The following is a 25687-nucleotide window of genomic DNA, read 5'->3' as shown; positions in this document are numbered from 1 at the left end:
GTCATGAAAGAAGGGATCTGAAAACTTATCTCGGGCAGCTTTCCTGAGGCAGGGTGAAAAATGACATTTATGGCAGGGAAGAGTGGCCCAGTGGTCTGGGAGGAGAGAGTGAAAGCAAGAGTGGCAGCAGCTAAGCCCTTGGAGGCAACTGGGGATAATTTATGCAGGGTCTTATCGGAATATTAAGGATTTTTCTGTTTTCTGGATGTAATGAGAAACCAACAGAAGTTTTGAAATAAGATCTTGACATGTTCCAATTTGCATTTTAATAAGATCACTGGGATTTATAATAAATGGAGAGGAAATAGAAGTTAATCCAAAAGACATAAATGATCTGACCCCCACATCAGCTCTGTATGCACCCCTACTCTGCTGCCCCTAGATCACCTCATGCCAGCCGCACTGATCTCCATGCATTTCTTGGAACCTTTCTAGCCCTTTCCCGGCTCAGGGCTTTACAGTGGCCTTTTTCTCTCCCTGAAATACTTCTCCTTTGATTACCCACGTCTTAATCATTTAGCTCTTTTTGGCTTGTTACCTTATTAGAGAAGGTTTTTCTTACCTCATCTCTAAAATAGTCACCATTGCACATGCTGCCTATTCGTGCATCTTTTATTGTACAAAGGACTGAGTGTCAGCGGGCAGGATCTCCATCTGCTCTATCCCACTGCTCTACTCCTGGCCCTGAGGGATTATGCCTGGTACACAGTAGGTGCTCAATAAATAATTTCTCAGTGAATGAATGAATGACTACTAAGGACTCTCTTTCCGGCACTAGGAGCTCAATAAGTAAAACCGTCAAGCTTTCATATTTTATTAAGTGGAGACAGACAAATAAACATGCACTAATGTTACGCTCAATTACTGCATTTACATATAATTAGAACGTTTTTCATAACCAGATTTTCCCCACTACAGGCCCTCAATTCTGTGCTGTTTAAATGACTCATTTCAATCATTTATTAATTCAGACAATATATATTTAACTGAATTCTTATAGGCTTCAAATTCAGAAGGCATAAATATGGTTCCAGCTCTTGAGGTGATGATATATACGTGTGTGTGTGTGTGTGTGTGTGTGTGTATATATTTCCATGAAAGAACAAGGGAGTAAAATAGTAATCTGCCTGAAAAATTTAGGGGAAAATTCCCAGAAATAGTGCTCTTAAAAGTAAGTTGTAACAGAGGAGTGAGATTTTACTAGGAGACGGTGAAAAGGACATTTCAGTTGGGGAAAAGAAATGGAACAAATGCAAAAATAAAAGTAGGAAGAATTAGGATTGACAGAAAGATTTACAGAAATTTGGTGTATTTGTGAGTCAGTTGTAGGGATTAATACACTTAAGTTAGGGTCAGATAATAAAGAGACTTACATGTCAAGGAATAATTTGAACTTTTGCCTGTTTTCGAGTAGGCATCACAGCAACACTGCACTTGCTCTGACAACATGAATAAATTTACATTTTAAGAAGCTAAAGCTGGTGACATTGAATTTAGGTTAATAGAGTTAAGAAACAAAGCCTGGAAGACCAACAATTCTTCAGGTAAAAGATTATGAAGGTTTATATCTCTTGTTGTAAGGGTAAAAAGAAAGATGCGAAACAAGATACATTGCAAATGTAATTAAATAATATGGTGATGTGATTGGAATGGAGAGAGAAAATCAAAGAGCTTCTCATTTTCCCCCAGGTGACTAGGGAGATGGTGGTTGTCTGGTAGATCTGAAAATAAGGACTGAGGATTGGTTCAACGGAAAGAAAATGAGTTCTGGTTTGGACAGGTTGATTTTGTCATACCTGTCATACCTCTGTAGTAAAATATGAGGAATACAAACTTTGACAAAACAGTTTTAAAAAGTATATGTTTTAAAATCATTGGTATGTTTATGACGTGTAACAGGATACAGTTATTTTGTCAAGGGAAGTAAATAATTAGAGATGAAACCAGTTTAGAACCCTGAGGAACAGCAAAACCTGATGGTTAAAAAGACTGTTTTATTCATAATTGCTAGGACTTTGAAGCAAGATGTCCTTCAATAAGTCAGTGGATAAACAAACTGCTACATTCATACAATGGAATATTATTTAGAGATTTTAAAAAATAAACTGAATCATAAAGAAGACATGGAGGAACTTTTAATACATTTTACTAAGTGGAAGAATTCAATCTGAAAGGTCTAAATGTTGTATGATTCCAACAACATGACATTCTGGAAAAGGCAAAACTATAGAATCTGTAAAGATCAGTGATATCCAAGAGTCAGTGGAGAGGGAGGGGATGAACAGGTGGAGTGCAGGGGATTTGGGGGGTATTGAAACTACTCTGTGTGATGCTATAATGGTGGATATGTGTCAGTATACATTTGTCAAAACCTGCAGAATGTACAACACATAGAATGACCCTTATGTACACTATGGACTTTATTTAATAATGATGCATTGATATTGGCTCATGTTTTGTCACAAATGTATCATGGTTTTGCAAGATGTTAATAATATGGGAATCTGGGGGAGGGAGAATGGTATATGGGAACTCCATAGTTTCCATTCAGCTTTTCTATAAACCTAAAACTGCTCTAAAAAATAAAGTGTATTAATTAAAAAAAAATAAATACACCAAATGCTGGTAAAGATGCGCAACAACTGGGAAGAAAAAGGAAAAATATAAAGAACTATAAAATGAAGAGGTAGACACTAGTGAACTTATCTACAAAACAGAAACAGACTCACAGACATAGTAAACAAACTTATGGGTACTGGGGGAAAGGGGGTAGGAAGGGATAAATTGGAAGTCTAGACTTGCAAATATTAACTACTATATATAAAATAGATTAAAAAACCAAATTTCTTCTGTATAGCACAGGGAACTATATTCAGTATCTTTTAATAACCTATAATGAAAAATAATATGAAATATAAAGAAAAAGAATATATGTATGTATGTGTATGACAGAAACATGCTGTATACCACAAACTGACACAGTGTAACTGACTGTACTTCAATTAAAAAAAAATTAAAATGTATGATAAAATGAATACTGGGAGAAGGAAAAAGCACATGGAAAACAAACACTATGCTTATATCAAAAAAAGCAAAAACTGAAGAAGGGAACTTTAATTTGCCATTAAGAGTCCACTGATAATGGAATACTATTCTGCCATAAAAATGACAACATAATGCCATTTGCAGCAAATGGATGTCCCTGGAGAATCAGTCTAAGTGAAGTAAGCCAGAAAGAGAAAGAAAAATACCATATGATATCACTCATCTGTGAATTCTTTAAAAAAAAATGAACTTAAATATAAAACAGAAACAGACTCACAGACATAGAATACAAACTTGTGGTTGCCAGGGGGGAGGTAGGTGGGAAGGGACAGACTGGGAGTTTGAGATTTGTAAATACTTACAGGTATATATAGACTAGATAAACAAGTTTATACTGTATAGCACAAGGAAATATATTCAAGATCTTGTAGTAGCTCACAGTGAAAAAGAATATGAAAATGAATATATGTATATTCACATATAACTGAAAAATTGTGCTGTACACCAAAAATTGACACAACATTGTAAACTGACTATAACTCAATTAAAAAAAAAGTACACAGAGAAAATGCCATACAAAAAAGCAAAATATTAAGCTCATGCTAAGTAAACAGTTCCTGAGTTTTATGAAGATCAAATATATATGTAAACCAAAATTTGTGTTATGAAAAACAAATTTAAAGATGCCAATCATTAACATATTCTACTTTTAAAATTGAAAAGTATGAATTAAATAATACAAATACTAGTCATTTTGTTAACAGTTTTCTAAATAATAGCATTTTGAAGTGTGATGGAATTCAGTGCATCTATTTTTTTTTTCTATTGAGAAATCTTCACCAACTCCATTTCCCCTTTTTCTGATTATGTTCATGCCTGTTTTTTGACATGCTGAGAAAATTAAGCATATTTATAATAAGTGCTTAAAAATCCTTGCCTCCTAACTACAGCTTTCTTTTTCTGGCTCTGACTCTATTTACTGAAATTTCTTTTTCATAGTCACAGAACACAATTTTTGATTTTGGAAACATAGTGATTTTTCATTAAATGCTGGAATTTACAGTTGTATATTGTCAAATGCAGAGATCTGGTGTATTTAAAAATGATACTGAATTTTGTTTTAACTACAATTTCTAAATAGAGCAACTATATTCTAATGAAATTCCATGAAATCCTTATTTTGTCAGAGTATGTAAAGCTCCTGGTTGTGAAACATTAAAAAAAAAACAAACAAAAAGAGTCCATTGATAATCTTAAGAATAGGTTCCATAGGGAGAGGATTAAAAACTAACATGTTGCTTAGGGACTAAATTGGAGCTAGTACCTAGAGATTTTTTATTTCTTTGCTGCAATTTCTTTTACTTCAACGTCCTCATTGTAGACAATGCAAACTTTCTAAAGCATAGTTTCTAGCCATTCCACAGCTCATGGGCCATCAGTAAATGTTCACTCTCTATACAGTGAAGCCCAACATTTTAAAGTGTATGCTGTGCATGCCTTAAATATATTTTTAAATCTTCCTCCCCTCCAAGACTTGCATAATATGGAAACAATGCTTAGTTTTAATAAATGAATGAGAGAAGAGATATATTTTAACTGAAGTTCTTCTTTTATATATAAGTTCAGAATAGTATTATCTTTAGAGTGTTGGACCAATTCCAATGCCTGGAGAAGTAAGTGGATAAGAACACATATTGAAATGGTAAGCAACGGCAGTCATGTGTTTTGCTTGACCCTATCAGGAAAAGCAGGGCCTTGATATAAGTACCACGAGAGAATAAATGAAGATCTCTTTAAGGTTCCAAATGACTGTTTATGACTGGACATTTGAGGGTAGTTATTTCTATCATGCCTCAGTACTGAAACCTTAACCTGTCGTGAACTGAGGAAATGCCAAAGCGAATCTGGTAGTTTCCTTGGTGTCCTGGAGCTTAAACTGATGAGTGTTAACAAGGGCTGTAGGTGCAGAACAAAGGCTGGGATTGGTCTTGTTGCCTGCTTTGGCTGCAGGGGAACTTTTCTGTTTAGAGAGCAGCAGTTCCTGACGGAGCCCGGCCTCCTCCTCTCGCCTAGGGGCTGCAGAGGGGGGAATCACAGCCCTGTGTCTCCCAAGGCATTGTCCACCATGGATGACGCTGTTGTCTCCTTGAGCCGGACACCATCCTCTCCCTGGCAGGTGCCCTTACAGATTCATGTTCTGATCCACTTTGAGATGAACTCAAAATTTATCTCCCTAGGAGAAATCAAAGTGAGTTTAATTACAGATCTTTGAAAGCAGCTCTAATTCTGTCTGCAATCCCCTAATACCACATGAGAGAAATCTGATAGTAGGGAAACTTACCTTGCTTTCAACTTAAGTAAATAGCCTCACAACTTTAAAATAATTTAAATGACTTATTTACCATATTATTTACAAAATCAGAGGCAATGCACACACCAGATACGGATGGACATCTCATCTTTGAAGAAATACAAATAATCTTCAAAAATATCTATATTTATCTGATCATCACACTGGATTTTAAAGCAACTTAAAACTGATTATTAAAGACATAGATTCACAGAACTTACACAAGGAGCAGCTGAATTCAATATTGATTTCCTTAATTTCCTCATTTGATTTAATGTCTTCATAAACAGATAATTGAACAAAACTGTTTCTGTCTCTTCCCCTGCCCTAACCTCTACTCTGGCAATAATGAGGCCAGAAAAAAGTGACTATTAGAAATTCTATGCACAGTGACCTTGGATGTAAGGTAAATTCTGCAATGCAGGAAAATCAGTCCCCATCAAGTAGGTAATACTTCCTACAATTTGAATCTCTGTGAAAAATATGAACAGTGAAAAATCTCTATCTATCCAACACTACAGAATGTTAAATTTTCATATACCTAGCATTGCCACAGCTTTTTGCTTCAAATTATTTAGTACAAATCTCCTTCTCATATTTGGTTTTCAATAATATGTATAGTTTGAAACTATGTCACATTTTTATGAGATAAAATTAGAATTCATAATTGATGACAAATAAGAATTTGTAGATAGAGATTAAAGTGACATTGTCCACTTTTTCATTCAGTGCCAGCATACGGTCTCTGCTAGCAGTGTCAATGCTGACCATATGTCACGTACCCTTCAGAGTGAGTCGCAGGTATTAACTAATATAAAGCTCACACTTAGTCTAAGAGGTCAATTTTAGCTAGTATTGTGCATATGAAAACTCTGGCATGACCTGAAACCATAAAATTCCTAGGAGAAAACACAGTAAGCTCCTTGAAATAGGTCTCTGCAATGATTTTTGTTTGGATTTGACACCAAAATCAAAGGCAACAAAAGCAAAAATAAACAAGTGGGATGATATCAAAGTAAAAAGCTTCTTCAAAGCAAAGGAAACCATCAAGAAAATGGAAAGGCAACCTATGGAATAGGAGAACATTTTTACAAATTATGTATCTGACAAAGAGTTAATATCCAAAATATGTGAAGATCTCATACACCTCAGAAGCAAAAAACCTAACTAATCCTATTGTAAAATGGGCAGAGGAACTGAATAGACATTTTTTTTTCCCCAAAGAAGACCAAAAGATGGCCAGCAGGTACATGAAAATGTGCTCAACATCACTAATCATCAGGCAAACGCAAGTCAAAACTACCATGAGATATCACCTCATACCTGTTAGAATGGCTATCATCAAAAAGACAAGAGATGACAAAAGATGTGGAGAAAATGGAACCCTTGTGCACTGTTGGTGGGAATGTACATTGTGCAGCCAGTTGGTAAACTGCATGGAGATTCTTCAAAAAATTAAAAATGAAACTATCACATGATCCAGCAGTTCCACTTGGGGTATATATCTGAAGGTAATGAAAAGGAGATACTAAAGAGATATCTGCTCTCCCATGTTTATCACAGCATTATTCACAACAGCCTGTATATGGAAACAATCTGTGTTCATCAAGAGATGAATGGATAAAGACAATACAGCATGTCTGTGTAGACAATGGGATGTTATTCAGCCACAAGAAAAAAAGGGAATCATGCCACATGCAACAATATATATGGACCTTGAGGGCATTATGCTAAATAAAGTAAGCCAGCCAAAAAAAGACAAGTACTGCATGGTATTATGTGTGGAGTCTGAAAAAAGAAGTCAAAGTCATAGAAACAGAGTAGAAAAGTGGTTGCCAGGACCTGGGGAGTAGGGGAAATAGGCAGAGGATTAAAGAGTACAAACTTCCAGCTATGAATAAAGTCTGAGGATCTAGTGTACAACATGGTTAAGTATAATTGATAACACTGTATTGTATGATTGAGATTTGCCAAGAGAGTAGAATGAGTAGAATGTAACTGTTCTTTCCCAGAGAGAGAGAGGGAGAGGGAGAGAGAGAGAAAGGTGATGATTGTGTTAAGTAACTGGATGGGGAAATCGTTTCACGCTGTAAAACATGTATCAGATCACCACAGTGTACACTGTAAATCTCTCACAATTTTATTTGCCAATTATACCCCAATAAAGCTGAAATAAAAGAAAAATCTGGCACAGAGAGGCTGGATGATTAATGATAGTCACTGAGTTAGTTACTAACAGAACAAGATATCAAAACAGGTAAATATGGATACACAGTTCACTATTTAACCACTATGATATCCTAAAATTTACCTTTAATATCGCTTAGATCAATTTCTTACACATAGAAACCAATCAGTTGTATGGGTATAAATGTGCATTTTGATAATATTGTGAAAGACAACAGCAACTGTCTCAGTAAAGTTTTATTAAATGGTATTTCTGATTCGAGTTGTTTTTGGTGAATTAAAGGAAGGATCCCTTTAGTTAAGTTGCACAACTGAGTAGCTGCAAACTGGAGTTATCAAAGCGTCAAAAGGCCCAAGAAGTTAGAAGCAATGGTCCAGTGTGGGTCCGTGTGCTTAGGTGATAAAACAACCCAGATGGATTTGTAGAGTGTAATATATATTTATAGAATGTCATGTAAGTACTTCTGTGACATACTTAGGGAACTGTGGGATTCTGTTGTTGGCAGTATGGAATTTAGATATTTTTTCCAGTTCACATAAAAATACTCAGATTTTACTCCAGTATTAAATAGGAAGATGGTTTCCCAAAGTCTGGAAAATGCTGAAACATTTAGACAAAGGAGAATTTTTAAATAGTGATTATGTGTAAAATGCCTAAATATGTATGCTTTAAAGTTTAAAAAAATATATTAGAGAGCAACCATAAAAACAGTAAGACAGGAGAAAACATAAAAGTAAAATAAAAGTTAGGATCATTTTTTTTAAATGAAAAATAGAGATGACATAATTAAGGAAGGTGAAAGATGAAAATCAGTGGAGTAAAACATTAATAACATAAAAATGAAACTTTTTAAAAGAAAAAGTTTAAAAATAATTAGAACATTATGAGATTATACAAATATGTGGAAAAAAAGTACAAAGATAATGTGAAAGGAAGAGTCAAAGATAAGAATAAAAGCAAGGAACTTGGACGTTAATAATAAAATTAAAAGAGCACAAATAGGTATATTCAATCATTGTTACATGTAGTTAGAACATAAGATCATTTTAAATTTGTGTATTTATATATAATTGTAGCAATAACAAAAGTGCGCTAAAGTCTAGCTCCTGGATCAGAACATAATCGATCCTGATAAATGTTCTAGTTTGGAGATGTCAGTAGAAGTCGCCTTCTAAGGCAGAATCATAAAGGAGGAGAACAGGAAACACCTTCCAGTTACATCCGTATTTCAACTTTACTTGTAAATGAAGAGGGGCAGAATTCTGGTCACAGACCACCATGCATGATCACAGATTCAAATATGCTGCCCGTTTGAAATGCAACTTTTGTGACAGAATCCCCTCCCACGGATGCTGTGATACATGCTGTTTTGACAGACACAGATGTACAAGGCACCGAATCTATAAATGTAGGGGTGTAGTGTATGCTGATAGATGAAGTGAAGGTAAATGCAGATGGAGTCTCATAAATCCAATGACTGATTAATGATTAGTGCATTTTTAAAAATAAAAGTTAAGATTTGAATACAGTGTGGCAAGGTCACCCAGGATGTGGACCTGACTAGCCTGTCCTGTTTTGAACTATAATGGCATTAGCATCTAGAATGATGACTTAGAATACTTTCTTATTGAATTTTGAGATGACATCAAGGCTGTAGAAGAGCTACTTATTACATTAAAAAAGTTAGTCTAATCTTATTTTTAAAGACCTGGGCAATATTGTTGTATGTAGAAGAACTTTGTTTAATAGAAATAAATATGAACTCTGATGTTTTTAAAATAGTTGCACAACAAAGACATAAAATGACGTGTATTTAGGAGAGTTAGTATAGAAACAAATACCTGCCTTCGATTGGTTATCTAAATTTTAGCTAAAATCTTATTTTAACTTTAAAAATCCGAAAACAAAGTGACCTTAGTATTAAGCCTAAAGAGACATTGTCAGAATTAATTCATTTATTCATTGTCTCAAATAATAACTGAATGCCTTATATGAACAAGGTACTGGGCATGAAATGTTGCCAAGAAACAATCCTGTTTCAAGAGACATGCCATCCATTTGGGAAGAACTTTAGGGGAAAAGTCTAATTACAATATATGATTGAAAGTGCTGCAAGGAAGATTGCAGATTCCTAGGTGTGCCTGAAACAGCAGAACCATTAATGAAGATCCAGAAAAAATATTTTAAAAGAAATTTCATGTAAACTGATATTTGGGAAAATAGTTTTCATGCAGAGAGAAAGATATATGAAAAAAAATTAGGAAATGAACTTACTAGAAAAACCACTATCAGTGGAAAAAAAAATGGGGAAATGAGCTTACTAGAAAAACCGCTATCAGTGTGCTCAGTGAAAAAGGCAGGTGGGTTATTAGATAGAGGGATTAACACTGTGTGTGGTTTCCTGTGGCTCCTGCAACTTCTCTAACTCTGGAAAAGCTAACAGAAGATCCTATGATTAGAACAAGATTTCCCTCATTTTGCTCTTCTAGCCATTGCAAAAAGTTCTTGGAATACCCAACTCCAAGTATTAAACAACTTCCTGCTTGAATTATCTAGTGTGATTTCTAGTCTCCATTTTGCTGACCCAGACTTTGACTGATATGATGGATGGCTTGAGATAATTAAGTTTGAGCAAAATCTTTCAAAAGGTAGGGTGGATAAACAATTGGAATGTGTAAGATTGGAATTAAGGAGATAGTGATTTAGTTGAGGCATGACTATAACCTGAGGAGATAATTTAAATTTTTCTTTTTGTTGTTGTTATTGTTGTGTTAAGGGCTATAGGGGAGGAAGAAGAGTCAAGGATTACTGCCATGTTTGTCACCCAGGTAGCTGAATTAATGACCATTACATTTGCTCAGTCTGGGAACCTGAAAGAAACTTCTGGTTTGGGCAGAAAGTAAGGTGGCAGAAGGGAGCTAATGCCATCAGTTTGGAAAAAAGAGAGAGCTCTCAGGATCCAAAACTTAAGACCAAGTCCTGAGTTAGAGGTGTGGAAGAATCATACACAGTTAAAAATTAATGCAAATAATGAGTGTGAATGATGGCGCTCAACAAAAGTATAGAAAGTGTGAGTAGAGGGGAAATCAGAATTAGGGAGAACACAAATAATAAGAAAAAGCAGAGTTCAGTAAGTAACCTGAAATGAAGTGGAGAGAGACATGGGGCGAAAATCGGGGAAGTATACTTTCCTAGAAAATAAGGGAATACAGAATTAAAGATGAGGAATTCACAACAGATATAATGGTCGAGTAAATTAACAATTCTCATTTTAATGTTTAATGGCAAGAAATTATTGGTGTCCATGTAGAGAAAAATTTCAGAGACTTCTTGTGGGTAAAGGTCAGATTGCTGTAGGGTTTAGAGTGACTGGAAGGTGTGGCATAGGCAATGATATGTAAAATACATGTGAGAAGTTTGAATGTGATTTGAGAATGGAGAGAGGAGAGAAGTGAAGGGGTGTGTCAGGTTGATGGAATGACTTTTGTTGTTACTTTTTACATTTCTGAGGGTTTTTTTTTAACATTTTTTATTGATTTATAATCATTTTACAATGTTGTGTCATTTCTGAGTTTTTAGTTGCATAATTATTAAATTTTTAATAAAACGATAGGAAACACTTAAATATGAAAAGTATTGACAATTTACATACTCTACATGTACATAAAGAAAAAAATTAATGTCAATATATATGTACAAAACTATTTCAGTTGTATAATAAGCCTTTATATAAAATTACAATGATTTACTTACTTAAAGTTCTCTTTTTAGAGACTTCAGTTTTTTGCCATTTTTAAGTTGGAAATGTGTCATTGGTTGTTCACTTTGCTTGAAAGGAGAAATGATCAGATGTGCAGTTACATACTGTTTCATGACCTGTGGCCAATGGCTTGACTGATGGTCAGGGACTTGGAAGGAACATGATTGGAAAATTGTTGACAAGGAAATTTGGGAAAGAGGAATGTTAGTAGACCTCTGTGAATGAGTGAGAAATGTGAAGATAATTGCAAATGTTCACCAAAGGGTCAGCTCGAGAGGACAATTAACATAACTGAGTGGATAGGAGGAGCAGTCAGCCTCTTTCCCCAGCCATCCCTGTCATCACTCAACGAGCTCATGAACAAAGTGTCCATGGTGGCAGAGATGGATGCTACACATGGGCTCAACAACATGGAGGTTCCATTCACCAAGCTCAACCCGGGTTTGGCCACTGCTAAGGGCCAAGCTGCCAGTAGTAGAGATCAACAGAGTCTCCAGTATGGCACCGTTCTTTAGGGTGATCAGCCAGCCACCTGGTGGCAGATTGATTACATTGGATCCCTTCCACATTGGAAGGGGCAGGGTTTTGTTCTTACTGGAATTGACATATCCTTTGTTTACAGATTTACCTTCCCTGCACACAGTGCTTTTCCAAAACTACCATCTGTGGACTTACAGAATACGTTATCCATTGTCATGGTATTCCATAGAAAATTGCTACTGATCAGAGAACTCATTTCACAGCAAAGGAAGTGTAGCAAAGGGCCCAGGCTCATGGAATTTGCTAGTCTTACCATGTTCCCCACCATCCTAAAGCTGCTCACTTGATAGAATGGTAGAATGGTCTATTGAAGACACAGTGAGGGCACCGGCTAGGTGGAAATACCTTGCAGGGCTGGGACAAAGTTCTCTAGAAGGCTGTATATTCTTTGAATCAGCATCCAACATATGGTGCTGTTTCTCCCAAAGCCAGTATTCACAGGTTCCAGAATCAAGGGTTGGAAAAGGGAGTAGCACCACTCACTGTTATCCCTGGTGACCTACTAGCATTTTGCTTCCTGAACACATGTTCTGCCAGCCTAGACATCTCAGTTCCAACAGGAGTAATGCTTCTACTAGTAGACACAATAATGTTTCCATTGGACTGGAAGTTGATACTGCTACCTGACCACTCTGGTTTCCAGTGCCTCTTAATCAATATTGAAAAGAGTGAGTGACTGTGCTAGCTGGGATGGTTGATCCAGACTGAGGGGCAATGGGGTGACACTCTTCACAGTGGAGGTGAGGAAGACTATGTCTGGGTACAGGGCATCTCTTAGGGTGTCTCTTAATATTAGCATGCTCTGTGATTGAGGTCGATGGAAAACTACGGCAGTCCAATCCAGGCAAGACCTTTACTGGTCCAAACCCTCCAGGAATGAAGGTTTATATCACCCACCAGCTGAAGAACCATGGCCAGCCAAGATGCATGTTGAAGACAAAGGAAATATAGCAGAATAGGTAGTGCAATAAGGTAGCTATAAATGCTGGCTGTGACCGTGTGACCAGTTAGAGAAACAAGACTGTGATCGCCATGAATATTTCCTTCTTATTTTGTTATGACTCTGTTTGTGTGTGTGTGTGTAATATCTTTGTTTTCTTCCCTCTTATTCCCTTATGAAGTAATATGAATATATATTGAGTTTATATCATAGTATTTAAGTGTTGTTAATTTTACATCATGGTATTTGATTTATAGGAGAACAAGAAGAGTAAATATCACTCAAGGGCTTATCCTCCTCTTCTGGGGAGGTGTGTTTTCAGTTGTACACAAACTAGTTGTATCGTATTGGGTGGAATTATGACCTTGTCACTGTCTTCATTTGGAGATTAAGTATGATTTATGTTGATGCACATGGGTGCCAGTTGACAAGCGGTAGATTTGTGATGGTTAATTTTATGTGTCAGTGTGGCTGGGCCACGGGTGCCCACATAATTGGGCAAACGTGGATCTGGGTGGGCTTGCGAGGGTGCTTCTGGATGGGGTGAACACTTAAATTGGTGGGCTGAGTGAAGCAGATTGTCGCCCCCAGTGTGTGTGGGGAAGCTCCTCTGGTTTGAATGCCTTTGGGTTGGAGGTTTTTTCTTTCTTGTCTTTAGACTCAACTTGAAGCATATGTTCTTCTTGGGTCTTGAGTTTGCTGGGCTTTGGACTGATACCACACCACTGGCTTTCCTGTTTCAGGCCTTCTCAGACTGAAACTACACTATCAGCCCTCCTGGTTCTCCAGCATGTCAACTGTGGATTTGGGGATTTGTCAGCCTTCATGATCACGTAAGCCAATTCCTTATATTATCTATCTGTCTATCAGTCTACTACACACACACACACACACACACACACACAGGTACACCCCTTTTTGGTTCTGTTTCTCTGGAGAATCCTAATACAAGCATCTGCTTAGAACAACACTTCTCTAAATTTTACATGTCATTTTCTACAATAACTGTCACCATCCCTGGTTTATGCATGAAAACAATGTAGACATGTAGACAGTTGGATGGATTTAGGATTTGACTTTTTACTCCTCTAGTATGACACCAGGGCACAGGGACAAGAGGAATAATAGAAGAAAATGTTTAGAGATGAACTAAAGCACAGATGAGATCATGAAAGTTACACCACATCAGAACAGCTCCATTCAGTGAGAGAGAATACTCTCCTCGGTTCTCTTTCACCTTGTTATCATCTAGCTTTAGCCTTAATTTTCTTCTTTTTTCTATATGAGAAATCTGTGTATTTACATTGAATATGTTTTTACCATGTTTCATGCCCACAATATTTTGGGACAACGCACTTAATCTTGCTTAAAATCTGTCAAATGCTATGAACAAAGTTCAGTCCTCTCCTTGCTTGTATTCCAGACCACTGGAAAATAACTTTATCTTCTTGGAAATTCTCTATCTTTACTTTTAATGAACTACTTTTTCTGGTTCTATTCCTAGCTTAGAGTACAATTTTTTTTTAAATCTGGTTAAATATTATTTGAATATATGTTACCTGAATGATACTGAATTTATCTGATACGCGTTCAGTTGGAGTCTCAAAGTACCCAGTATGGAATCAAAGTTCCTCGTATAATCTCTCTCTCAAACTGTTTCTAGAAATAACCTCAGAATATCTCTTACATGTACCAAAAATATTCAATGATCTGAGAGCAATTAATACTATAATTTTGAGGCTATTCACTGTGATGATTGTACTAAAATGTAATGCCGAGCTCTGACTTGACATAGCCAGGACCGTCATCAAGACTGACTGAAGGTGAATTAGACATCCACTGTTGCCTAATCAGTTCTTGGCTAGCTTAGCTACCTTCTTTAACATTGAAAAGACAATGATACCCATTCTTAGTTACACTAACCAAGCTCTTGGATTCCTAACACTATTCTGGGTCTGTAAATCCTGATATGTTTTTGCCTGGATTCCTACCTTTAGCAAAGTAAGATGAGAGAAGAGAGGTTAATGTGGTTGCTCCCATTCTATAATTTAGAACCAACTTCTTCAGTTGCTCTGTGCTCCCCTCCCTGACAAGTATTTTGTATTTCTGTAAATATCTGAATCTACACAACAGAGGAGGTTATGTTAATGTCACTGTTGATCAGTGTTTAAACCCATAGGTACTTTGAGAGAATGACATTTCTAACTTTTTATATTTAGTCACAACTGCCCTGCAAGAATCAAAACCAATAAAATTAACAGAAAACATAAATGAACTTACTAGTTACTTATTTAATATCAATATAACTTGAAAAGAATATTCCAAGGGTCAAGCCAAAGGGGAGATAGAACCATATATTTGTTTACATAAAGTAGAAACATTATATTTAGAATGAAATTACAGAATCCTCAGAGGCAAAGAATGTATTGGAAGAGAATTTCTGGAAACCACAGAGTAGATAATGGTGAAGATTTTTAATGCGTAAGTATTTCACATAATAAGTTTTTCAGCATAGATGCTTAGTAAGGAAATAGTTTATATCACTAGTGTGCAATGTATACAAATTTAAATAGTGACTTTATAGAAAGGTAGGTTTCAACAGTGTAGCAACATTTGTGCATGCGGGTAGGTATATTTTTGTTTAATTTTCAGTGTTTGGAAGGGAATACACAGTGCTGCTGGGAATACCAACCAAAGTTACATTTTAAAGAGCATTTTAGTATAATGTATCAACCAATTTTCAACAAATTATTCTAAGAAAATGATTGAGAACCTGTCTCCAAATTATGTTTATATATATGTATTATTGCAAGATTTATAGAAACTGAAAGCAACAACAAATTCTAATATAAGGGGATTGATTAAATAAGTTATAATTATGGAAAAGATTTTGAGAATTTTAAAGAATAGTTAAAATGTATAAAATTGGGAAATGCTTAAAAGCAAGTTCCTGAAGAGAGTTACAACACATTCACAAGTTGAAGTAAAAAAAAAGTTAGAATAAAAAACTGAAACTTTAAACATCAGGATGTTAACCCAAGGTACATTTCGGACTAGGATTTTAAGATGCTTTGTGTGTGTGTGTGTGTGTGTGTGTGTGTGTGTGTACAATAAAGATGGATAGATAGATAGAGGGTAGATATGTATAATAATACTAATAAAAAGTTATTTTAGAAGTTGATTACTTAAATAAGTTAACTAGAATATGTGGGTGTTTTGCTAAAAAAATCAGATCAGAATTTTAGCCTGTATTTTACAAACACCCAAGTAACTACAGCTGTAAATAAATACATACATATGGACATATACATAGGAATACATAAAGCTTTTAAAACTGAAAAATTCAGATAAGGGTTCAAAATGTTCTCTCTGTGCTTGTGAATTTGTATAGATGTTAGAAATTATTTATAGACATTCTCACAAACATTTTCCTATGATTATTTAAAGGAAAGGTCTAGTAAAATTCAGTCATTTCCTGCCTCACTCTCAGATTTCCTTCTGAGTCACTCTGATTGCATTAATATGCTCATATTAATGGCTGGACAACAGTCTCCATAGTTGAGGGTTTATTTATTTCACAAGAATAGTGAAGACATCCTATTGCAGTAATTCCAGCACCTGTGCGTGTCCTAAGGCGAACATGAACTAGAAAATATTTAAGATGGGCGCAAAGGATGGAGAGTAAACACCATGCAGAGGCTTTCACATCAGGTGCTCATCATGTGCTTCAAAGCTCGAGTCTGCTCAGTTTTCCCTCCACGCTAAGGAGGTCACCACTTTGGAGAGAGACCCCCCTCTTCCGCTCCCCCCCCAATACCACTTTGGTCTCATTTGGTGTTCTGGGAATTGACTGAATACAGCAGTGTACTGTTCAAGCTTAAAGCATAGTATTCTATCTCCTTTTAAAAATGCCGCTGCTCACCGACTCTTACCCTTTCCATTGAAGACAGGAAAGACTAAAACTTCACCTTATATTGTGACTATGCTGTGTTAAAACGGGGACCTGACTTAATGAAATGACCTGAGGAAATCAGTGGGCTCTTCTCACATACTCATCTTTGGAAGCTATGATGGTTGGAAAAAGTGCTTTCCTGACTAGTCAATTTTGTTTATGTTCCCTCAGCGCAAGGTCAGTCTTATGTGGAGGCACAAAAGACTGTCGCGTGTGGTGTGAATTAAGAAAAGCATGAAAAAAATTCTGCTCGCAATATCTTTGATTTGTAGATCTTTAGAAAAATTTACATACCATGTATTATTTAGGATTCATATTGATGATTAGTAAAATGCAAATATGAAGCAAAGAATTATTAGCTCATTCAGCTTTATAAATTATAAATGCCTAAATCCAAGTAAGCTAGCCAAGGACCAAGGTAAAACCTACAGAAATGTAATTCCAAGGAGGTAAGATTGTATTTTTACATGAGAGTGGGAAAGTGAAATAAAGAGCACAAAGTATTCCTCATACTCCACAGTTGTTTATACTCTTTACTGTTTCCTCTCCTCTGACTCATTCTTCTAAGTTCTTTTATTCTCATCTTTCTTCATTCTACTCTTTGTAAGGCTGCTTCATTCTTTAAGAATCCCCTGTAATCCTCAAACATTTTACCCTTAAAGGATTCCTCCAAAGGTTAATGAAATCTTAGCCTTGTTTTAAGGATACCATTTCCGTTCAAACTGAGTGGAAGCTATTTCATTCTCCTATAACTTACAACTTAAATTCAGAAAATACAGTAACCATCTTTTTTTTTTTTCCTCCCCTTCTCATGTGGAGTGCATAATGATCACTTGAGGCGTTTATTTGAGAATCAGATTCCGGGGTCCTTTTCAGGGAGTCTGATTCGGGAGCTAGAATGAGGTCAGGGATTTTGAGTTAACAATCATCCCAGGTGATTCTGATGCAGGGGTCCCCAGGCTGCCCTGAGGAAAGCTGCCACACATGGCCGGGAGGAAGAGCCGGGGTGGGGAGGCTGTGGGCACAGCACATAAAAGACTCCAGCGGGGTTTACTTCGGCTCTTCTGACCTGGCTTCTTCACCCAGACCCTCTTCACACCTAAGATGACGATAGGCAGAAAAAAAACCCCAAAACATTCTGAAAGGTGAGTTTCAGAGCTGGGCAGGTTTTCTGACTAGACTTTGGCCACTTCCTCTTTTTCATTAGGACATTTATATTGGATTTCAGTAATTATGGTAGCGGTTGGGGTATACTGGAGAAAAGATAGTACCACTTTGGCCTTCAACAAGTTTATCATTTATGGAAAAAATGGACATTTTAAAATAAAAATAAATTGTAATTAAAGTTATGAGGGAGGAAATATAGGAAACTTTGAAAACAAAACAAAAAAAGCCAATCATCAAGGAAGAATGCCCTTAGGTGTGATATTTAACTCACATTACTAAAGAGGAGTGGGAGCTACCAGCAGGCACTGTCATGCTAGCAGAGGAGGGGGAGGAGTGGGCCTACGTGGAAGTAAGTTACACCGTATTTTAAAAGCTCTGGAAGGTATTTATTATAGCTAATGCATAATGTGAGAAAGGGACAGGCTGAGCTGAGGCTGGAGAAGTTAGCAAGATAGATCTCCGAGGGCCTTGTTTATCACATTTAAGGGTTGATAACATCATTTGAAGGAAAATAGTGAATGAACCATGAAAAGAGGAGACGTGTTGATAATTTGCTTTATTGAAAGTCCACTTTGATGGCCTTGTGGATAATAGTTTGAAAGCGAGCTAGTTTAATGATTAAAGAAAAACAAAAAACAAAGCTCAACTATGGTAATTTTCTAGGTGAAAATTAACTGTAGCCCAGCTGAGAAAGTGGTAGGAGGGATGGAAAAAGTCAGATTAATATCAGAAGTATTGATGACGACGCATTAAAACTACCTAGTGATTTATTGAGTGAGGCGAGATGATAGACTTATTAGTTTGTTCTGTGACAAAATTTCCAGGGAGTGATAGGATTGGAATCCTTTGCTGATTGGGGAACTGTTAGACGTGATGACATTAAAGCTAAAAGCTTAAACTGTTTCAAAATGTTTGACTCTAAACATGTGGAGAGAGGGGGATTCCTGGCAGAAGTGGTAAGAGAGAAGACTGTCCATTTAAAGGTGAAAATTATTAAAGTATTTTAATATTGATTCAATAAAGCAGTTAAACTTGGAGAATGAGATGAAGATGGAAAAAGAAAAGACAAGTTTTGGATTTAGATTCCTTGTGTAGTTAACAAGTTATGGACTCCAGAGTGCTGGTGAAGAAAGAGACTCCAAGGAGACATAACTCTTCTATTGGCATAAAGAATACAGAAGGAAAGCACATTGTAGCTTCAGATGAGTTAGTCGGAAAGACACTAGAGGTGTTTTGATGGCTTTGCTTACTTTCTGTGTAACAGAAGACAGGACCATCTTCTAATGGAGGGGACAGTGGATTATGGGTTGTAAACTAGAAAATGGTAGTAAATTCTTGCAGTAGTAATTGTGGGGAATGGAAAAGACAGTTGACTTAAGGATGTACAAAATGGACGTCTAGGCAGTTTTAAGGGCACACTTTTGTTTAGTAACTATGAATGTGAAGTGGTGAGAATGTGTCCAGTAGTTCATTTTCTCAGGAGGCTTTACATCAAATAGTGGTTCCTAAGTCGGCAGCCATTTCCCACAGAAGCTATAAGAGAAAAATAGGTGAGTAGGAAAAAAATGCTTAATATTCTTCCAGATTAATCCCAATCTGGAGAGAAGTTATTTATTCATTTATTTTTTTAAGTTTGCCTAAAAACAAAAGTAGTGCAATCTCTTTATTGTGTCAAACACCTTACGTATTGGATACCCCAAGGAAAAAATAATGGGGGAAGGGGTAAATCAACACTTAACAGAAGGAGGTACACAAAGGACACCAAAAGCTGGGCATTTTAAATTCAAGGATTAGAAAATTTATTTTTCCCATGTTTATTCCATGTTTTACTTGACCAGTTGGTTTATATGTTGTGAGAGGGGATGAAGCGAACCCCTTAAGTCCTTTTCTCGCTTTCTCATGTGGAATGCTTTCTTTGTGACTCTTGGGCTTTGGGTTGTGATCTCCTTTTTAACAAATCTGGTGGGCACACTCTAATTCTGGTTCTGGACTTCATCCAACATGCAAAGGTGTCTCCAGACCATGTTCTGTGAATCCTGCTCGTATTTATACCAAATCTCTTTCTTCATATGATTATACCTGAGGATATCATGCAATAACACATGTATTTCATTGTGCTCTGTCCTTATTGTTAGACTGCATGATCCAAAAGAGCAAGAACTTCACTTGGTTTGTTTACTTTTTACAAAGATATGTGAATATATGTGGATTTATTTCTGGGCTCCCAAATTCCGTTCCATTGATGTGTGCATCTGTTTTTCAGTCAGTACCATGCTGTTTTGATCACTATAGGGTTATAATATTGTTTGAAATCAGGCAGTGTGATACCTTCCACTTTGTTCTTTGCTTTGGCTATTTGTCGTCTTTTGTGGTTTCATAAAAAATTTAATTTTTTTCTATTTCTGTGAAAAATATTGTTGGAAGTTTGATAGAAGTTACGTTGAATTTGTAGATTGCTTTAGGTAAAATGGATATTTAAATAATTTTTTTCGGTCCACGAGCATGAAATATATTTCCATTTCTTTGTGTCTTCTTGAACTTCTTTCAACAATGTTTTATTTTCAGTGTACAGGCCTTCCACATTCGTGGTTAAATTTATTCCATAGTATTTTATTCCTTTTGTTGTGGTGTAAATGGAAATGTTTCTTAATTTTTTTTTAATTGAAGTATAGTCAGTTGTAGCATGTCAGTGTCTGATGTACAGCACAATGTCTCAGTCGTCATGCATACATATATTCATTTTCATATTCATTTTTATTAAAGGTTATTACAAGTTATTGAATATAGTTCCCTGTGCTATCCAGAAGAAATTTTTTTAATCTATTTAGTGGCGCAATGGATAATGCATCTGAGTCTGGATCAGAAGTTATTTAGATGCCTATCATTCTATATATAGGTATTTATTGGAAATATATAGAAATTACCAAGATTTTTGGAACCTTTTCTTGCATTTTTAATAGGACAAAAAAGTAAAAAAAGGAAAATGCTGATTTCCAGACAGACCATTCTTTTTTTTTTATTTTTAAAGGAACAACTTTGAGCTATAGTTATACAATTCACCCTTTTAGAATGTGTAGTTTGGTGGTTTTTGGTATGCTCAGAGTTGCACAACCACCAACACTTTCTAATTTAAGGTCAAGCTATGCCTGATAGCCAAAAGTACAGCAGCAGCAGCAGCAGTGAATTAAGTTTTATTTGCTCCTTTCCAATATTTTCTTCCCAATGTGCTGGTGAAGAAGGGGGATGCAGGGTAGAGAAGTAGCAGAGAAAGTACACATTGCTCACCATTAGGTCTAGTGGAGATTATGGAAGGTAGTGCAATTTAAACCATCATTTCCCTGTTCTCAAAAAAAAAAAATTATCTCAGAGGAAGCCAAGCACAGGCAGGTTAAAATCAAGTTTTACAAAATTTCAGCTTTCTGCCAAAATCACCTGCCTTGTTCAGATTTGATGGGCCAAATAAGATAAACTGTCAAAACCTTTATATCTTGTGCCTCACTCCAGGAAGGAATTTAAAATCCAAAGTAGGGGGAAAAAATGAAAGAAATGCTGTATTCTAGAATCAAGGGCCATACCTCTAGTTAAACTGTAATGTGACCATTTATTCCTATCCTGGAAACTCTGGCCTATGTGCATTCCCTAGTGGCTGATTTCAACTGAAAAATCTGACTTAATATTTCTCTTTCCTCTACACTCTTTATGAACTCTTCTATGAATTCCAGTTCTAGTTAGCATATTCTGAATTTCCCCACCATCTTTCCCAACTCTGTCTCAATTTGACAGATATTCACAAAGATCTCCAGTCTGCTTAACACTAGCACACTTCCTCAGCCTTTTCAGTTTGTAGATCTCAACCTTGACCTGCCTACCAAAACTTTATATTTGGCTAAAGTCTTTTCATTTATATTGAACACCCAAAACTTCTACCTTGATTATTCAAGGTGACATGGTTGGCCCAAGGTTCACAACTGTCATTCCGTCAAACCAAATAACCTTTTTATTTGTACCAAGAATGAAAGATAATTTTCTTCTCTCACTAGATGACTGAAGTCATCTGTTTATACTACAGTAAGTTTTCATCTACCTTTATTCTGTATACCAGCATCTCCTCAGATGAGTATTGAATGCATAATTCTGGTATATTTAGATTTATGAGTCTCTGCATTTGGTCCCTCTCAATCATTTTCTTCTAATGTGTACACATTTAATTATTTCGTCAACACTTTTGACTACTCTATGCTGTATTTTAGTAGATTTTTAAGATGAGTTCTGCTTTAGAAACTGTACAGAGATCCAAATCCCAAAAGGCCTTCTTAGCTACTTTAAGATCACTAACAACTTGGCAATATCAATACTGATTTATTGTAATACTGAATTTCCTCAATACTAATATGCCTTAATTTATATTTAAAAAGATGCAAAATTCATTTACAGTAATATGAATAAATATAGTTATATATATATATATAGTGGTGATTCATGCAGTGGAATATTATACAACAATGAGAATTTAAAACCTACAATTACAGCCAATGATTATGGTGACTCACAAACGTAATCTAGATTATTAAACTCAAATAATTTTGATTTGTTTTGACTTATTATTGTTTTAAATTCTTAAAATTTTAATGTTCTTTATTTTTATATACTTATAAACTACTCTTACTCTTTTAGTGCTAATATTTAAATTTTATTTTCAAATTTTAGATTTATCTTTTATACTCATATCTTTGCTTTTACCTTTTATATATTTTATATTGTATATTATAGTCATCATATGTCAGTAACAATTTTGTTATTAAATGCAATACATTATTATATTTAGTTTTCTTTCTTCTTATAATGCTATTAGTTCTTACATTAATCAATTTTCTCATAGTTTGATATAATTATATTTTAATTTTTTTTATTATTCTCTTTTATTTTTCTTTACTCAAGTTTTAATTTTTTTTGGATACTAGCAAAAAGCATGTCTGGAAGTATCTTAGAATGGAAAGCCCACATTGCAACTAGATAGTCCAAGAGACTGTATTCTTTATTTGTCCATTTTTTGAATGCCTACTATAAGAAAATGTCCATGAACAAAACAGAAAAGACAGTCCTCCTCTTGGTAGACTATATATTACAGTAGGTTAAAATTTTCACATTTACCTATCTATAGAAGCAATGGAGAATTATTAGATAGGATAGCAGCATAGGCCTATAGAAAAGGGGTCTTTGGGCAAGGACATATGTACGTGATATTAAGGATATATATTTTAGACAGAGGAAGCATCAGAGGCAGGTGTGCTGGGAGTAGAGAAAGTGAGGAGAGCTGAGAAGTATAAGGGCAAAGAGGTGATGGAGAAGCAGGTCCACAGTTTGCTTTGTATGCCATTGTCAACATGTTGACTTTTACACTAAATAAATTGTGTGTTGAAAAGAAGAGTGTAGTACCTGGCTTCGGATTTAAATAATGATAATCTAGCTGCTGTGCTTCGAAGAGACTGACTGAAGTAAGGGCAGAAGCAGGGAGATAATGTATGAAAAAGAGACCTTTTAAGAAAACTACACCAAGGTTCATCATAATGACCGAAATCTGTGATACAGAGATATTAGAAACATCTAAAGAAAAAACACAAACCAAGATAGAGACGACAAAAGACTTTTCACTGGAAGCCGTGCAAGCGGAAGGAGAGGGGGGCAGCCTCTTTAAAGTAATGAATAAAACCTGGCAACACAGACTTTTATGTTGAGAAAAATATCTTTCAGAAAGAAAGCAGAATAATGATATTTTCAGACTTTCAGAAGTTGAAACAGTACATCATAAGCAGACCCATACTTTAAGATTTAAAAAAAATTCCGTCAGGAACATGCAAAATAATACTAGATGAGAATATGGATCTACTCTTAGAATAGAATCAAAAATAATGACTTTATTGGTAATTTATATGAGATGTTTTTCCTGTTTAAATATATTTAAAAGATAACTAAACACAGATAATAACAATGTATTGTGTGAAATGTATGACGTGACCTCAGAGTTTGGGTGGGAAGATGTGGAAGTTTATAACCAGGATAAGGTTATAAACTAGAGGTTAAGTGATATACATCTCTTGAACTGAGCTTATAAGATAAAGATGCATACTATAAAGCGTAAAAGCAATCACTAAAATAACAAAAAAAGTTATAGCTGCTAAGCTAGCAAGTGGAATTATATAATTTATGATGAAATTATACAATTTCTTCCCCAAAAGAAAAATGTAAAAGGAAAAAGAAAATCAAGAAGAGCTAAGATAAATAGAAACCAGTCAGATGACAGATTTAAGCCTGATCTTATCTGTAATTACATTAAATGTAAATCACTTCAGTATACCAAGGAAAAGGCAGAAATTCTTCTATTGGACATACTTTTGCAAAGTATAAAGTAAAATAAACTTTGTTTTCTGCCTCCAAATATACAATTTTTTTAACTACAAATGGAACGTAGAACTTAATGTAAAATCTAAAATTCTGAAACTTCTGAAGAGACATAGGAGCAACCTTTGTGACCTTAGATTGGATTAGGCAAGTAACAAATTGAAAAATTAGATTTCATCAAAATTAAAAACTTCTTTTCTTGAACAGGGTGTTAAGAGAATGAAAGGTAAGCCACAGACTATTTAAAAAGTGCTGATAATTTATCTAATAAAAGGCTTGTATCCTGAGTATGTAAAGAACTCTCAAAAGTCAATAATAAGAAAAAAGAATGCCACCTTAAAAATGGGCAAATTATTTGAAGATGTTTTATCAAAGAACATATATATTCAGATGATACATAAGCACTTGAAAGAGACTCAGCAATACTAGTCATGAGGGAAATTCAAATTAAAACCCCAGTGAGGTACAGTAACATACGTACTTGAATGGCTACATTTAAAAGACTGACCATAATAACTGTTGGAGAGGAGGGACTCAAACACCACTGTCGAGTATGTGAAATATAATTATGCTAAATGATGGAATCCGGACAAATAAACTAGATACCATGTAGTTCTATTTATATCAAATAAGGAAATGCAAACTGTGGGATAATTAAAAAGGTTAATAGTTTCCCAGGGGTGTGGCCGGAGGGATGGAGATGTGAGGGAGGAAAAGATTACACAGGGCGTGGGGAGTGATTGTTACCTAACTCGAGACAGGCTGCTCACTGCAGGAAAATCAGTACCTGAGAGAGAGATGGAAATGTTGGTGGAAAGGAAAAGTTGCTTTTAATCAGAATGCCAGCAATCTGGGGAGATAATGGCCTCAGCGCCCCTCAAAACACTGAGATTCTGCTTGGCCATGAAAGTTTTTAAAGGAAAACGGAAAGTAACTTCATTTAATCACTGAGATAGGGGGTCAGAGGCATCGCTATCCCCTACTGCATGCAGGCTCGTCAACTTCTTGTGATCTTTCCTTAGATGCTATCTTGTTCACAGTTTGTTCCTGAGATAACTGAAGGGGAAGCTAGAGAAGAGATCCGGTCATCTGTTAATTACTTAGTCTTCATTTCTACTTCTTTGATCTACAGAAAGAATGAACAGGTTAGGGAAGGTATTGAGTGATCCAAAGATTTGAAAGGTGTGCTAGGGCTGGAGGTGAGTAGAACATGGGGGTGCCTGGCTTGAGATGAGTGACAAGACAAAGTGGCCTCCTGTAGAGAGCTCTTTCCTGCCAGAAGCTGCTTATATGACGTTCATGCTTAGCATCTTTATTGTGGTGATAGTTCCATGGGGATATACACA

General features: G+C 35.7%; 1 long non-coding RNA gene across 1 annotated transcript in view; it reads left to right on the top strand.

Annotated features, from left to right (window-relative positions):
- The first annotated feature begins 4665 nt into the window (after window positions 1-4665).
- Window positions 4666-25687, top strand: part of LOC140698278 (uncharacterized) — a 118821-nt gene continuing 97799 nt past the window's right edge. Inside the window, exons 1-2 of the long non-coding RNA XR_012075945.1 lie at window positions 4666-4747; window positions 13567-13656. This is a non-coding gene — a long non-coding RNA (uncharacterized lncRNA). The remainder of the gene's footprint in view (window positions 4748-13566; window positions 13657-25687) is intronic.

The sequence above is a fragment of the Vicugna pacos genome, chromosome 9 (genome assembly GCF_048564905.1).
Source record: "Vicugna pacos chromosome 9, VicPac4, whole genome shotgun sequence".
In the NCBI taxonomy this organism is placed as follows: Eukaryota; Metazoa; Chordata; class Mammalia; order Artiodactyla; family Camelidae; genus Vicugna; species Vicugna pacos.
Note: the sequence above shows the minus strand (reverse complement) of the source record. Positions and strands in the feature narration are given on the sequence as shown.